The following is a 17,174-nucleotide window of genomic DNA, read 5'->3' as shown; positions in this document are numbered from 1 at the left end:
ACAAATTAGCAGCCGTCTGGAACACAGTCTGGATTGCACACTGCCATAAAATCCTCGCTCTTGTAAAAGATCCTGAATTTGTTAAGCTCCCCTGTGTATTTCATTCAGAATGTGCACTATTTGGATTAACGCAACATAACTCATGTGAACTGGAAGATTACACTTTTTTGCAGCAGAGGTTTCAGGGGATGATGGAAATGCAGGATAGTTAACATTTGCTTCAAAACTGATGGAAAATTTGGTTTAATTTGGTATTTACAGAACTGACTGCTATGGATTTGTGAAGATAAAGAAATGAAAATAAGTGAAAAGAATGGTTTAGTTCAGAAATCTATATTGAAATAAAGAGCTATTGGCAAAATGCTTATACTTTTTTTTATTGTTTTATTGCTTTTAAACCAACCAATAATGACATGGTTAGTCAGCAAATGCATTTACATTTGCTCATGTAGCAGACACTTTTGTCCAAAGCGACTTACAAATGAGGAAGGGATCCAGCGATTCAATATGAGGAGGCAATACACGCAAGAAAGGCTACTTTTACAAAGGTACTGAAATTGCTTAGAGATGTAAGAGCTAGAGTAAGGAGAGAAAGCAGGTGGTTTTCTTTTATGAAGTACTCAAGTGCTCATGGAAGAAAGGGCTTAACAGTTCAGAATGATACCAGTGATTCTGCAGTCCATTTGGGATTGAGAAGATCATTCCACCAGCAAGAAACAGTGAATGGAACTGTTTTGGAAAATAATTTAAGGTGCTTTCACACTAGCACTTTTGTTCCACACTCAGGTTTGCCTGACATCAAAATATGGTACGTTTAGCTAGTATGAACATGTCTTCTGAACAAGGATGCGCACACATGAACCATACTCGAGTCCGCCTAAAAGAGGTGGTCTGGTGTATGGTTTGTGCGAACTCTGTTACAGTTCACTTCTAATATGTATGCAATCGTACCAAACAATGGAATTGAACCACCAACTGTACAACAAACTTTAGTTTTCATAATGTTAATGTGTGTGTGTGTGTGTGTGTGTGTGTGTGTGTGTGTGTGTGTGTGTGTGTGTGTGTGTGTGTGTGTGTGTGTGTATGTCTGAGCATCACCTACCTTGGTGACAAGCGGGACTGACCCAGTGCAAACAGTAATTAATGTCTGCTTGTCTCCACCAAAGATGACTTCTCCAGACTTCGCATGATGTTCTGAACATTTATAATATTTTTGCGACAGAAAGACGCAAGTGGCTCTCTGTATTTTGGTTTTGGTAGCAAGACCAAAAGATTTAGTAAAAGCAGAATTACTGTAATATGTGGATGTTTCCATTTTGGTGCTGTTTTCAAGGCCATCAACTAGCAACAGCCGTCCACAAAACAGCAACTTGATGACACAAACGGGTTCAGAAGGAAAAAAGATGGTGTGAACACAAACCAGCCGAGAAGGTGGTAAGGAGACACAATTGAACTTGGATTGGGTCCAGGCAATTGAACCGAGTGTGAAAGCACCCTTCAAGCCTCTCTGTGTTGAAGACCAGACAAGATGCAGTGTTCTAGATCAAGGGTTTAAGAGTTCAGCCTTGAAATCACAAGAGTTTAGACTAGAAATTGTGCTGCACAGTTACTCAGAATTGGTCTGATCTTTCTGATGTTGTAAAGTGAAAACCAGCTTGATTGAGCTGAGTTAGCAGTGTGCTGTTTGAAGGACACTGCTAGTCAGCTGGTCATCTAACATCACCCCAAGATTCTTTTCTGAGTTATATAGGTTAATATTAGATATGATGAAAAATATGATAAATTACATTAAATATCTGGAGTTGCAAGAAAGAAGAGAAGTTCTGTTTCCAGATTAAAGCTGGAGGTGATGATCTTTCATTCATGCCGAGATGTCCACAAAGTGTGAGATCCATATAGCTATCATTGGATCATCTGGCTGAAATGAAAGATCGAGCTGTGTTGCTTCTGCATTATAGTGATAAGAGAAGCCACGAGACTGGATGATAGGTGCTAGCAATGTGGTGTAAATTGAAAATCAAAGGGGACCAAGAACTGATCCCTGAAGTACCCCTGTGACCTAATGTGCGAAGGTACATCTCCCCTCCAGGCTACGCTGAAAGATCTGCCGGTGAGGTAAGACTCCAACCAGCAGAACCACTCACCAATACAAGAAAACTTGAGAAACCTAAGTAATTAAAAACAACAATTCACATGCTTATGTGTTAAAATCTCCACCAACTATATTCATGATGAGCAAATAATGGCAAGAGTATTTTACTGCAGTATTTTATATTTTATTATTATATTAAGCCAGTGTCTACTATTATTTTAATATTACAAAAGTATTAAAATATATAATTTTGTTAATAAAACATTTTTTACAATCAAAAGCATGTAGTATTAATTATTTATAATATTTTATATTATAAAAAATATTTCAGTATGTTTAATAATACTATGATGAATATTAGACAATGCATCTCAATCAAACGACATTGATTTGTATTCGTTCAACTCATTGCACATTCTTAAAACATGTTACTTAATTAAATAGTTAAATAAATAAAGCTTCCTAGATTGCAGATAATAACAGTGCACTTCAAGAGCAAAGTGCTTGGAGAGAGAAAGTGTTGTACTTAACATCCATTTGCAGTCAGCTTGAAATGGTCATGCATTATTCCCTTATCTTGGGAAAAGACAAAAATCACCTGTTTTAATGTGTGCAGTTTTGTGCTCAGTGCTGACATTCAAAATGGGTAAAGGTTAGCAAAACTTCCACAAATTGCTTCTCTGCTGCATTATTGGGGAAAAAATGGGTATGCTGCGTCTCTGGTAATGGATTCACCTTTGAGAGAAAAGACTACCTAATTCCATGACAGTATAATCAACCTTTTTTTTTTTTCTTCGACTCTTCTTTCGGATCACGTCATCTCATCCCTTTGACCTCTCGGTCAGACAATCATGATGGGTCAGGCCCACGGCAGCTCAGACAGATGGTTGGCTGGTCGGCCTAACACCCCTCTATGTACAAGGTCAACCCCCTCACGCCCCTTCTTGCTCTTTCTGTCTTTTCCCTCATGAGCTTTTTGTCTCTGCCGTCCCGTACACGTGCCAGCCAGGTGAAGGGGGGGCACTGACCCCATTTAATCCTAAATTCCCCTAGGACCAAGTTTCCAGACAGTAAGGGCGTCATTATGGCAGTGATCATGTGACTTTTTTTACATGTTGCTTTTTACAGTGTATTCCAAAACTTTTATATATTTATAAATTAAGACAAAAGAGAAAAAAATACAGTTTTTTTTATTTTTTATTTTTTTATTGATTTTGTCAATTTAGTTGTGTATAAAGTTAATTATTTATAACATGCAAATTATAGTTTTGTGATACAATAGTGTAACTGAAATGGTATTTAGTGCACTAATGCCACTAGAGAATATGGTGAATCTACAAGTCTGCCACCGAACTGCACTACATTTCCCATCAGGCACCTCACACACACAAACACACCAGTTCCGGATCACCCCTGATTAATTGCACACAGCTGTATATCATGAAGACTAAACATGCATAACATGCACTAAATATACACACCTCACATTTACACACACAGTGCGGAGTCTTCTTTTGTCTGTAACATTATGAAGTGTACCCTAGTATAGCCTTGCCATGTTTCCTGACCCTTGTTTTGTTCTGTGTTTATCCTGTTTGCCGTTTTGGGTTATCCTTATTATACTATTTTTTCCTGTTTGACCATCACCTGCCTGACTAAGCTGTAAATAAATCGCGTTTGGACCCTCGCCTTTTTTGTCACACCATTGTTACAATATTGGTGTTGAATATTGGCCAAAATTAGCTGAATACACCAGCATATTAGATATCAGCAAAAATCCTATATCAGGTATCCCTAGCTCACAAATCTAGCTGAAGGAAATGCTGTAATAGTATTTTAAATTGTGTTTAGTGTTTTGACCATATTGGTGCAATAAGACTCTTCAGAAATTAATTTGCATTTAATGGGATTGCTGGACCCAGCTCTGAGCAAGATTTACCAAGCTTAATAAACCCAATGAAACACCTATCAGTCTGTGAAACAACCATGTCTTAGTAATTACTTCATTATGTAAAGAACTGTCAATTGAGTTTCATCCAATCACTAATAATGGCACAAAAACTGCAGCATATGTTGAACTATGCCTCACAACACTCTCTTTCTAAAACCAGGGTCTTATTGTATTTCAATTCTTGATCTTTTGCCAGCTTTGTGTGCCAGCACAGTGATTTAAGTGGTGATAAACTAAAGCCAGCCAGACGATCGCACAGAGAGAAGTTGGACCTCTAATTACATGGACATCCCAATATGCCATCCTAAATCAATGGACGCCCAGTTGAGGAAGAAAAGGAGGCCATTCATCCTAATCCAGAGATAGAGGAGAGCATTGATATGCAAGAGGCATTGCGAATATTGACGAGCATGATCAATGATCTATGATCAGAGGGATGGTGTACCTGCCAAGAGAAAGAAACATCCAGACCCTCCAGCTGCCTTTCCTCCAGCTTAAAAAAAACAACAAAAAAAAACCCAGAAAACTTCTAAATCCAGTCAGTTGAAACCTCATCCCAGTAACTCTGTTTATGCAGAACATAACTAGTGAGACAGTCAATAAAACAGTGGGAGGATCTGATAACAATGGAGAGTTGAAGCAGTCGATGGGAGCATTTCAAAATACATATAGCATTAGATGTTTTTTTTTTTTTTTCAGTCAAGTTTAAAGCAATTGCTGGCCACATTTCAATTGAACATACACTGTAAATGTACATTTGTTAAGTTTACTCAATTTAATTGTGCAGAGGTATTGCCTTGATTCAATTAAGTAATTTTAAATTTTTTGCATTGAGTATTTTTACTTACCAATATATTAAAAAATAATCCCTTACTTATACTAAGTATCGTTTACTACAATAATTTACGGTACCTAACTGGATCTGTAATCTGAGTTAGTAAAGTTTTACAATTAAATTTTTGCAGAAGCCTCTGTAAATCTCAAAGTAACACAACATTAAAGTCCAAATAATTTTTCTCTGTAAATCGTGCTAAAAAAATACACAGACACTTATTTTTTCACATTTATTTTCTAGTCTGAGGAAAAATATCCTGGGAACTAGAAATCTGCATGGTTGGGTAAACTCATTCAGTTTAAGTTCAGTCTAATATAATCAAAATGTAAGTCCATGTAAATTGTTTCTATTAAGTACAATGAACGTTAATTAAAAAGTGTAAATGCTCGACTTTACAGTGAGAACATTCTCATTTTATTTGTAACACTGTAAACTATGACATTGACTTGCATTTTTAAAGGATTCATTCACCCAAAAATGAAAATTCTGTTATCAATTACTCACCCTCATGTATTGTAATGCCTCGAAACATTTGATTATTTTCGGAACTATTTTTAGATCAAATTTTTGAATAAATTTTAGATTTATTTTAAATCTGAAAGCTTTCTGACCCTCTTCAGAAAGCAAGGGTTAAAACGCAGAAAAAAGAACCAAAAACGTTGTCAAAACATTTCATGTGACTTCAGAGTTTCAACCAAAATCCTAGAAAGCTCCAAACAAACATGTGTGTGCCAAAAATAAATAAATGAGAGTCTTAAAAACTACATTGCTCATTAATGTTTTCTCTTCTTCACCATGTTGTCATATTTCGAATGGGCAATCTGGCAATCAGTATTGCATTAGAGTCACCATTTAACAGTATTTTTTGTTTAGTAGAAAGCAAGATTATGTTATAAAAACATTGTTTTAATATAATGGGCATGTTGGGAGTCATTAAAACACATACAATGAAAACAAGTCAATACCTGTGGCTGCTGATGATAACTGAGGTCTTATAAAGTAAAACAATCTATCTGCACAACAAACTAACCACTGTTTACACTATTGTTATCTATAATCCACAGCAATAATAAAAATAATAATAATAATGTGCAACAGTCTGGAGCTTGAGCTTCTTGTCACACAAAGCACATAAGTGTTGTATAGTTTATCAGAATGGTACTAGTGAAATCGCAAAGTCTCAAAAAACTCAAGGTTTCATTTGAATGTGTAGTAATCTCAACATCTGACATCAACATGTAACAGGATGTTTGTGTCCAGACTGTCTAGGACAAGCTCTGGACTGTTTGTGGAGTGATTTTTTAGATGAAGTTCAAAAGTTATAATATTTTACTGCCTTAAAAAATAGGGCTTTTTGTAAAATCCCAGATTTTCCAGAGACCTCCAGAGGTGCACAAAATCTGAGGTGTCCATGAATTTTTTCGTAAGCTGCTTAGAAACAGTTCCTCACTAGGACACCAATCATTCTCCGTGGGATGTGCGGGTAGAGAGTTGGCACAAAATTAGAGTGCTTATCTGAGAGATGTGTGTGGTGAGAGCCCCTCTGAAGATTGAAAATGCCTATGTTAGAATCTGCTACTGTCGTCCAAATAACCCAGTCTGAAGAGCTTTTTTTTTTTTGGTTTGTTTGATTTTTTAAATCAAGACACTTTCAATTATTTTACAAAAAAAACATTAAAATCATTCTTCATGTTAAATTTTCTTTTTTGTCTTAATCACTTCTGTCTATAAAAATGATGGACAACAATTCTTCACAGTTAATTCTGCTATCTCGTTTGTTATATAATTTTAAAGATTCCAGCGCAAGACATGGCAGAAACTAAATATTCACCCTTTCTCAGCTCACAAATGCTTTTCACCATGTTCTTGCACTGCAACATATAGTCTGATGTAACAACATCAGAATCAGATTCAGAATACCCATATACCCACGTCAGAATAACCAACTGTCGACTAAGTCTAAAGTGATGGTAGACAATCATGGCAGAAATCTCTAACATGACAGCAGACAAAATGAATGTTCTACTAATCAACAATAAAAGACTAAAACTCTAAGGCTGAAACTACAACACATGGCATTGCAAATTAATAAATTTCATTAATTCATTTTCAACCGCTTTTCCAGGGCTAGGTCACAGGGGCAGCAATCTAAGTAAAGAACCCCAGACCTCCCTCTCCCCAAGACACTTCCTCCAGCTCCTCCGAAGGGATCCCAAGATGTTCTGAGGCCAGCTGAAAGACATAGGACCTCCAGCATGTCCTGGGTCTTTCCAGAGGCCTCCTACCGGTGGGACATGCCTGGAACAACACTCTAGGTAGGTGTCCAGGATCCTTTTTGGCTGAATATATCTGAAATGTATTTCATTTGGTCATGATCCAAATCTCATGACCATAGGTAAGAGTAGGAACATAGATTTACAACATTTACAACAACATTTTCTGCGAATGTTCCCAAACTGCACCCCCTCCAGCCCAAGGTTGTGCTTTGAAATTCTGTCCATAAAAATTATAAACAGAATTAGTAAGGGCAGCTCTGCCGGCACTGCAAATAACTTATGAAAAAATACTGTATGCAGCAGATTATAAGGCTATGCAATTTATGCTGATTTATGGTATTTCTAAATAAATGTTATAATAGGGGATTTTTTTTTTTACAATGTAAGCCAAATCAAGCCACAAATCATAACTACGCAACCATGATTCAAACCAAACTGACAATTTTGTGAACCTTCCCACCCCTTATTATTTTACATTACAAAAAATGCATTTTACTCAAACACATAACTATAAATTGTAAAGTACCTTTCCAAACGATCTCTTTTTTCCATAATGGTTGTTTATTTGCTTAATTTTAAGTCAGCTGTCCCACTAGAAAAAGTCCCTGTCCGTGCAGACAGTATAACCCAGTAATGAAATGGGAATCTAAGATCCTCTAATTCCCCCACATCAAGCCTACTCAGCAGAGGTTGAGAAAGGAATCCATTCAGTCAGTGGTGAGTGGTCATTAAAGCTTGATTTTTACGCCTGCACTTCAGCACACACTGTAAACTTGCCCTGGATATTTATGGAGGTTTAAAGCATCCACCACATCACTCTCAGAGGTGTCACAAAACAGCTGTAATCAGGAGTCGGAAACGAGTCCCTGTCCACTGTTCTCCTCACTCTCAGTCAATAGAGCTGCTGTGTAAAGTCAGCTGTAAAAACTCTGCAAAACGATCCTGCACCGTCTACTAGCTTGCACAATCAAGAAGCAGAGACATTCATAAACCACTAAATGTATCTAAAGAAATAGACTTCATGCTATTAAGGCCATATTTTTCAAGTCAGCTGTTTTATAATTGTTATGTTCAAGGGCTTTCACTAACTCACATTTGTGCACTTTTTTGATTTAGGCAATTAATTTACTCTACCAAAAAAAGATATATCTTAGTATTTTAAATTTATTTATATTACTCATTCATCCATTTTCCTTTGGCTTAGTCTCTCATTTATCAGGAGGCGCCACAGTGGAATGAACCGCCTACTATTCCGGCATATATTTTACACAGCGGATTACCTTCCAGTCCCAAGGCAGTACTGGGAAACACCCATACACACTGACATTTACACACACTCACACTAAAGCCAATTCTGTTTATCCAATTCACCTGTACCCCATGTCTTTGGACTGTGGGGGAAACCGGAGCATACATGCGAACACGAGGAGAACATGAAAACTTTTTGTAACAACAATTTTTTTTTCTTGTTAATCAAAAGTATAAATAGCTACATTTCAGTTCACCTATTTTTATGTGCATTTTGGATATGCACATAGAAACCAGTTGATGGAAACACCAAGATGTGCATACATTTTGAAATTGTGTATAAAAAACATACCAGCATAACTGAAGATAAACTTTTTATTCGATATGAATAGATGTGCATAAACTATAATGGAAACACTTTTACCAAACAAATTGCAGTATGTGCATAAAAAAAAAAATATATAAAAAAAAGAATATGTGATTTTGTAATAAGAGATCATGTGATGTTGAAAATGTGTGCAAATGGACAAACCAGCAGCTGAGCACATTGTAAAACATCTGAAATGTTGTTTTGTTCATTCTAAAATGCCTAAAACATTTCAGTATTAGTGTCAAAAGGGTCAAATGCCACCGTGTGTTCACTGCGTGTCAGGATTGCCTTCTGAGGCGTAAGTCATTTATTAAACAAAGAAACGATTCACACAGCTTCTCTTATCACAGCAAATTCCATTTTTACTGTTGAAATTTTGCACCAGATAATCAGGAATTGATTATTTTGTTTGCTTTGACTGGTTGGATGGAAACGCTGCTTTTTTCGCACATCTTTTATGCAATAATCCAGTTTTGTGCACAAAGTTCGCATTTTTGGATGGAAACATAGCTAATGTCTGCTAAATTTGTGGATTAATCAACTTTTAAATGGTTTTATATAGTCAAGTTTTTAAAACATCCAAATGCACATATGGGAAGTAACACAGTACAAATACCTTGTTACTGTACTTAAGTAGATTCTTCTTGTATCAGTACTTTACTCCACTATTTTACATTTTACATTTACTTCTTTACATTTACTTCTTACATTTTTACACAATTATATACTTTCTACTCCTTACATTTTTAAATCAGGCTCGTTACTCCATTTTTTACGTGTTTGGTGGCACAATCTATATTATTTCTTGTCATTGCACAATTTGAGGGTCTTTTTAATGCAGTCAGTTTATTTATTATTAAGGCGATCACGCACTGTATGTAGGATAGTTTATGAAGATTACTATGAGAAAGGCAAGGATGACTATGCAGATGAGACAGAGGGACTCTATGAATTTAACATCACTGATGTTGCCCTCTTTACACGGTAACAAGACATATTTTGCTCAATCAGATCACAGATAACAAAAGAGAGACACATTCCAGTTCAAAAATATCCCATACAAATGCTTAAGGTAAACAGTCTTTTGTCTATTTCTGATAATACTGCATGGGATTTTTCTGCTCTTTCAATATAATACCGTGAAAAATACTGCTTTTTTTGTAAAGATTTGTACATTTAGTACCAAAACAATCAAATACTTTATAAAATTTTATGTTTTGAGATTCCTTTATTTCTGATAAGTTCATATTTCCAAATACAGAATTTGTGCTGTTTAACTTTTTTTTTGATTGATTTTACATTATAGCCATTTTAATCTTCAATTATTTTTTTAACTGCTTTATGACAACAAAAGTAACTATACTGTGCAATTCTATACTGTGCAATTCAAATATATTGCAAAAGATCCTGAATTTATCACGTGAATAAAAGATAATGCACATGTTTAGTAGGTTTGTATGAAAGCTGCTAATGCAAAAAAAAAAAAATAGTTTGCAGTTAAATACCGTACGTTTTTATTTTAGCGAGATAAAATATATTTTTAATATATTTAATATAAAAATACTCAAATAAAAAATGTAAAAACATTTAAAGACTGATGTGTCACTGATATAATATGCTGTGGTGTGTCTTAAAGCTGAATGAATGAATGTCAACAGTTCCTGCCATGTGAGTTTAAGGGTGCCTTCACAACTAGACTTTTGTTTTGAAACCTGTCTCGTTTGCCCAGTTAGCGCGGTTCGCTTGGCATATGTGAATCCACCAATCGCTCTGAGATCGCTTGAATAAGGTTGTGTCGGCTCGATTGAAACGAACTCTAGAGCGGATCGATTGTAGTGAGAAAGCGATATGGATATGTAATAAGCATACGGCTATATGAATACATAATTACGAGTAGGGCGGGAGGTCATTCAACAGACATGCTAAGTCTCCCGCAAATGCACAGAGACTCGCGGATACCCGCATATGAGTGATAATTTTCCGGTAATCACCCTTCTCACCCCTCCCAACAGCATACTTCCTTGCTCTTCAGACGCACCTTGTCAAACACCACCAAACCACCACCTCCCCTGACAGCTGAGCGAACTCTGCAAAATAAATCGTGAGACTCTGACCAATGTGAGGAGAGTTTACTCACACGTGACTTGTTTTAACTCTTTTGGTCCGTTTAGCCGTGTGAAAGCCAACCGCACTAAGAACAAAAAGCAACAATGTAACAATTTTAATCCCTGTTTCAGAACAACTGAATTAATTCATAGGTGTGAAAGCACCATTAAAGATTAACAATTGGTCTTTTTGTGTTGGCTGCTGAGTATTATATACCATGTATTCAAACGCTGCATTGAGTATTGGCCAATTGGCATTCAGCTCTGAATCTATCCATTTATAATAATTAACAAGACATGCAGGTATCAATACAAGAAACAGACTGCTTTTTTGTTAACTGGTGGTCTAAACGGTTTAACTGGCTATTACATTCATTTATTTGTCCGTGCTTTCTTTGATGTGTACCTTTCAGCTTAGAAAGGCAAAGGGGTTTATTCATCCATGCTTTATTGATTTGTAAGTTACTGAGGCACTGCACTTTAATTAAGACTCACCAAGGCCTGAAACACACAGTAAACTGATTGGGCTTTAATACAAATCGCTCACAGCTACTCAGCCATGTCCATTAAAAAAATAAAAATAAAAAAAGAGCAGGTTGTCAAAATGCAGAATCCTAGATGAATTGGTAATTGCTATAGTAAATGATATTTTGTGATTGAGGTTTTAGAGTATTCCTTACTTGTTCCAATTTTATATGCTGTACATTTGATTGATTAATGGCACACATCAAGTCCACATGCGATGAAATCTGTCATTCTTTCCAGAGAGCAGTTTAACATAGTTATGGTACCTCCAGTGGCGCAAAAAGGGGGTATGCAGTATGTGCAGTGCATAGGGGCGCCACACATGGGGGGGGCGCCATTGTGCCAAAACTATTTTTGAAATTATCCATATTAAAAGTTTCAAATAATGTATATATATTTTTTTGTTAAAAAAATGTATTTAGCATTTTATACGCGTATAATATTGTATTTTATTAAATTGAAAAATAATTTCACCCCTCCCCCCATTTTTATACCACATGTTATTATGAATTTATTATGTATCATATTGATTCATCAGGCCTTTTGGTAACTTCTTAGCTCAAAACTATTTTAATTTTAGCTACAAACAAAGTTATAACATTTCAATTAAATAGAACATTTCACACTGTTTGTTTCTGTTTTTTTACACTAAACATTTGACAGTCTTTTTTATTTCACTTTTAGCAGTTTCAGTCAATTGTTCTTGCAAAGACAGACCTTCTGCCTCAGTCTGAATGTGAGAAGTAATTGCAATGTTCTTTTGCCCTTTAGGACTCCCATGTCTATCATTTTGTTTAGACAATGGTACTACAAAAAGTCCAAAAGCAAGGCTAGTCAAGGTGCTATAATCATTTAGTAAGTGAAAATAAATTAAGAAGAAATTTGGGGTGGTATGAGATGCATTTCTTTGTGACTTAACATGCTTAATGTAATTATACCTTTTACTATACTTCAAACTATTTCAGTTGTGTTCAGAACTGCGAAACTGTTTTTTTTAAGCATATTGATATCTTTATGAAAAAATATCTTTAATTTATTGATGGAAATATTTTCCACATTTTATCACTTGCCTGTTATAAAATATAGTTGGATTGAAGGGGGGCGCGCAAAAGTTGAAGCCGCATACCCATCAGTAAATGTGCAGTTGCGCCCCTGGGTACCTCATACATGTGTAAAAAAATGCTGGGTTCCACACAATCGGTTTGGGTTGGGACAACAGGAAGGAATTGTGGATTAAACATAAAAAAAATAAAACCTCAAGAATTGTGTTGCTTCAGCTTAATTTTAAAAAAGTACTTTGGACCAAACATTATTTTTAAAGTGCAGTTTTGGCTAGTTATTTTTTTTTTTTTTACACTCAAAAAATTACTTTTGCTTTTTTACGTGTTTAAAATTGTTTATGTTGTCCCAACACCAACCAATTAAGTTAAAATAATTATTTTTACTAATTTAAGTGGATTGAACATAAAATAATAATCACACACTACAACTCCCAGCATGCCTTGCACTAATCTCCCTGGTCCCAGCTGAAGCGCATGAGGCCAAACACATACACAGACACAGCTGTGGTCAACATTCTAATTATTAGGAGAACCGTATATTCTAGTTTGTTTTTCACTCTGATCATGGTTTTTTAATTTGTTGCTTCTATGATGCTGGTGTGTTCATGATCTTGTTTTTCTTAGTTTTGTTTTTTGTTAAATCGTTATTTCATTAAAGTTCTGTTATACGCTGTTGGATCCGCACTTTGTTTTTATCTTCACCCTAAACGCCGAGCTGTAACAACAATTAAAGGTTCATAAAACCCTTGAGTACTTTGTTAGAGATTTTAACAGACTTGTGTGTGTTGAGCATCAGTTAATACAATGTTAGCACCTGTCAGCTTTAATTATGGGAAAAATAGGATAATTTTGAGCTTTTGTCAGCTAATTTCAGTTTCTGGGTTTAAAATGATTTTTGGGGTTGGATCAAAGTCTGCGATGTAGCGCAAAACTGCAAGTGCAAAGATGACGCGTCGGTTTCTCATTATTATTCATACCTGAGTTTTCTTATCCTATGAGAAGAGCCGGCATCTTTATTATTCATGACTGCACGTGCTTTCCGAAGGTAAGGCAGACCTGCCAGTGCATAGGTGTGACACACGGACCCACGGCACACAGTATTTAGCTGTTCATGAAGGTTTGTATGTGTTTGTTTCCATGATCCATGGGGTTTGTTGCATGTCTTTCCCCGCGATGCTGTCAGGGCCGATACAGCAAAGCTGTTTGTGTGCAGAAAGCATTTTTGTCGGGAGAGCAGTACGAGAATTGAAGAATGGCGGACGTTGTCTTTTATGAGGAGTTTGTTCACATTTAGACAAATCGCCGTGCTGCTGTGTTCACCTAAATCCTCTAGATTACCAACAGGGCTAATGGTTAAAATAGACTGGGCAAGAGACCTGCTGCACTGAGTCTGCATCCAGACCTATGATTCAGACCCAGGGATTTAGGGAAAAGTCCCCATTCATAGTGTTTATATGAACACGATTATCTTTAAAAGATATAAATTGGGATTATCTGTATATGAAATAATAAATAACAAATGTAGCAGGGCATTAAATTACTCTTTATTTATTTGCATTTTAACTTTGTAAACCATAAAATCATGCATCTCCTTGCGTCTCATTTTGAGCTAACTGACAACAGTTGTTAGCTCCCCTCCTTCTTCCCTGGTCTGCTGGCCACACCCACTCATGCCCTTTGCTCGCGGAGCTTCACGCCCATTATCACGCATCTTTTGAAAAAAATTCTGAGGTAGACCTGAACAAAAAGTGGGGGGTTTCATGGCCCTTTAAGTTGTCCCAAAAAATCTCAAGAATCGTAATGCTACAGCTCATTTAAATAAACTGTTTGACCAAGAAGCACACCAATATTTTGAGTGTATGATATTGCTCTTTTCTTTGGGATCAAGCTGTTGACCAATGCCATGTGTGTAAAATATGGCAAAATGAGGCGCAAAAAATCCTACACAATGGTACTAGTCTTATTAAGGTCTGCAGAAGTCTTTACTGCACTCAAAAATGCAACTAAATTGGGAAAACTCTTGATTTACATAAATTAATAAATGAACATAATATTAATACATAAAACATAAATTAACCTAATTTGATTTGTGTTTACTCTAAGTGCAACTTCATCTGGAATAAAGTAATTTGAATTTTCTGTATACATTCTAGATCAGAGTATTGCCTTGATCATGTTAATATTAGAGTATTGCTGTCCACATAAACATACAGACTGTTAAGCAACAACATGACAAAGTAGTTTCTCTTTTCATAAGCTCTTAACAATGATTGTAGCAGAATCTTAGCTGCGTCCCAAATGGCACACTATACACTATGCACTTATGCATTTAAATGTATGTATTTAAAATAACTGAAGTAATCCAACATCAGTGCCCGAAAGCTCTGCCCTTTCCACTACTTGAGCAAAGCATCGTCCGTTGAGTGCGTGAACTGTCCAATATTCCACACTTCATTTTACCAGTTGAATGAGTGCATCATCCGGGTAATTCAAGTGCACTTATTATTTTTTAGAGTTTTCAGTGTGATTGCACTACTTACACTATTTATACTACAAAATGGGGTAGAGTAGTGCATAAGTATGTGATTTGGGATTTGCTGCTTGCTCAAACTACTTATTCAAAATGAGGTGAAACAAACACTCTCAATTCTGATTTTTGGGGAACAACTTTTTTATGTTCAATTCACTTATATTTGTAAAAATGAATAAGTTAACTTAATTATTTTTTGTTTTGGAAAATATGAAGGGATTGTGTGGAACCTGACATCTTTTAAATTGTACAGAAAAAAATAATAATAATTGAACAGCTGACAATTTAGTGATAATTAATGCTGTAGGTTTCCAATTCTGACTTTTCCCTTCTCCCATTTCTCTCTGTCTCCTATTTTACAGCTCTTTCTCCTCCCTTCAGTGGTATGACTGAGAGCCAGAGACCCTGCATGCCTCTCTTATCTGCTCTCTCCAGCTGCGTCCCGGTGAAGAGAGGCATTCTGGGAGAAAGGATCCCCTTTCGGGCTGAACCTGGGGAAGGAGCTTATTGGCTGGCTGGAAGACGTGGACTTGAATATGTTCAAAGACCTGCATCTCAGAGAGAATGAAAGATTTGATACTTTGAGCTGCGATTGCACTGCCATTTGTGCTAGAATTTGATTGTATGGTCCAATTAAAGGTTCGAGATGTCCAGATATCTGAGCAAAGGTCAACGTATGCCATTTCGGGAGCCAATAGTTTGTAGTGCTATGAAATGAGTTGAGAAATTGGCATTTCACAAGAATATGTTTGGTAAATGACACACATACACACAAACATACACACACACACACACACACACACACACACACACACACACACACACATTTGTTATTGTGAATTGTGGGGACATTACATTGGTTTCAATGGTTTAAATAATGTTTAAATTTTATTCTCTATGTCACCACCCCTATAAACCCAATCCTCACAAGAAACTGTGTACAGTTTTACTTTATTCTGTTTGATTTATGATTTTTTTGAAATTGTTGACATCATGTCCAACAGTGTTCTCATAATTCAATACCTTCTTGTAATGGCATGTTTCACTAATTAATCGCACCTTACTTGAAAATTAATTGTGATTAATCGCGATTAATCACATTTAAAAGACTGAAATTTGTCACTTTGGCTCTTCAAATGTAAAATTAATGTAAATGCAAAACAAAAACTATTTAAATTCTAAATATAATTGTTTATTAGAATGTTTGTGTGACTTGTAACACAGATTTCTTCATGTAAACAACACACCCACAATAAACCATCAAGATCCTGGCTTGACTGCCATATTTAACACAGAAATTAAAACACAGGCATGTTAGTGCTATTTGAATTTTAAAACAATCAATGCCAATAAAGCAAAAAATGGATTCTAAGTGGACTGCAAAAAAATGCCAAAATACAGGCATTGCAGATATGGAAAATGGAAAATTATAATAATAATAAAGTACTAAGTAGCTTACAAACAATTGTACTCATTTTAAAGTTGTATTGCTGTGAGTTGGGAATGTTAATTATAAAGTATAAACAATTTTACTCAGTCCTCCTGTAAGTTTAGTCAGTTGCTAAAACAGTCCTGTCTGTTGATATTATAAAGGGACAATGTGAACCTTTTCTTTTGAATGATGTGAGCTAAGAGTGCAACGCAATCTCACGGCATTTCGTAACTTTTTAATTTAGTGGCTATGGATGTTTATGCAGGTTTGTTGCTAAGAAACGTGCACTGATAATACTGATTTAATCACTATCATCGATCCAAACTTGGATCAGTTCAGAACGCAAAATCATTTGGTTTTAGAAAAGAAAGCATGGACAAAATCTGAATATTACCATTCATTCAAAAGTGCATTGTGGTTTCCACATCAGTCAATGAATCAGTCACTCAAGCAATAAATCAATGTTTAATCAACAAAACCATTTTCAGCTGTAAAAAAAAATATAAAAATGTTTAATAAACACTGTAAATGATTAAATGGAAATAATAAAAAAAAAAGAATGAAATGCAGCATAGGGAGCAGATGAGACTCAATTCAACTTTGCCACTGATTCCTATCACTTGTAATTTATCTTAATCTTAAAAGGAGTTTTGTAAATACAATAAGTTTTATTTCAAAGTGACATAGAACAGGGGTTCTCAACCTTTTTTTCACTTCGAGACGCACTTCTTTTTCTGATAAATTTTTGG

General features: G+C 35.7%; 1 long non-coding RNA gene across 1 annotated transcript in view; it reads left to right on the top strand.

Moving 5' to 3' along the window:
* LOC141378418 (uncharacterized) overlaps positions 1 to 16,965 on the top strand; it is a 93,957-nt gene extending 76,992 nt beyond the window's left edge. Inside the window, exons 2-3 of the long non-coding RNA XR_015513818.1 lie at positions 7,004 to 7,193; positions 15,356 to 16,965. This is a non-coding gene — a long non-coding RNA (uncharacterized LOC141378418). The remainder of the gene's footprint in view (positions 1 to 7,003; positions 7,194 to 15,355) is intronic.
* The last annotated feature ends 209 nt before the right edge of the window (positions 16,966 to 17,174 follow it).

Source organism: Danio rerio, chromosome 17 (assembly GCF_052040795.2).
Source record: "Danio rerio strain M-AB ecotype USA chromosome 17, GRCz13ab, whole genome shotgun sequence".
Classification (NCBI taxonomy): domain Eukaryota; kingdom Metazoa; phylum Chordata; class Actinopteri; order Cypriniformes; family Danionidae; genus Danio; species Danio rerio.
The sequence above is the reverse complement of the archived record's forward strand: the minus strand, read 5'-3'. Positions and strand labels throughout refer to the sequence as shown.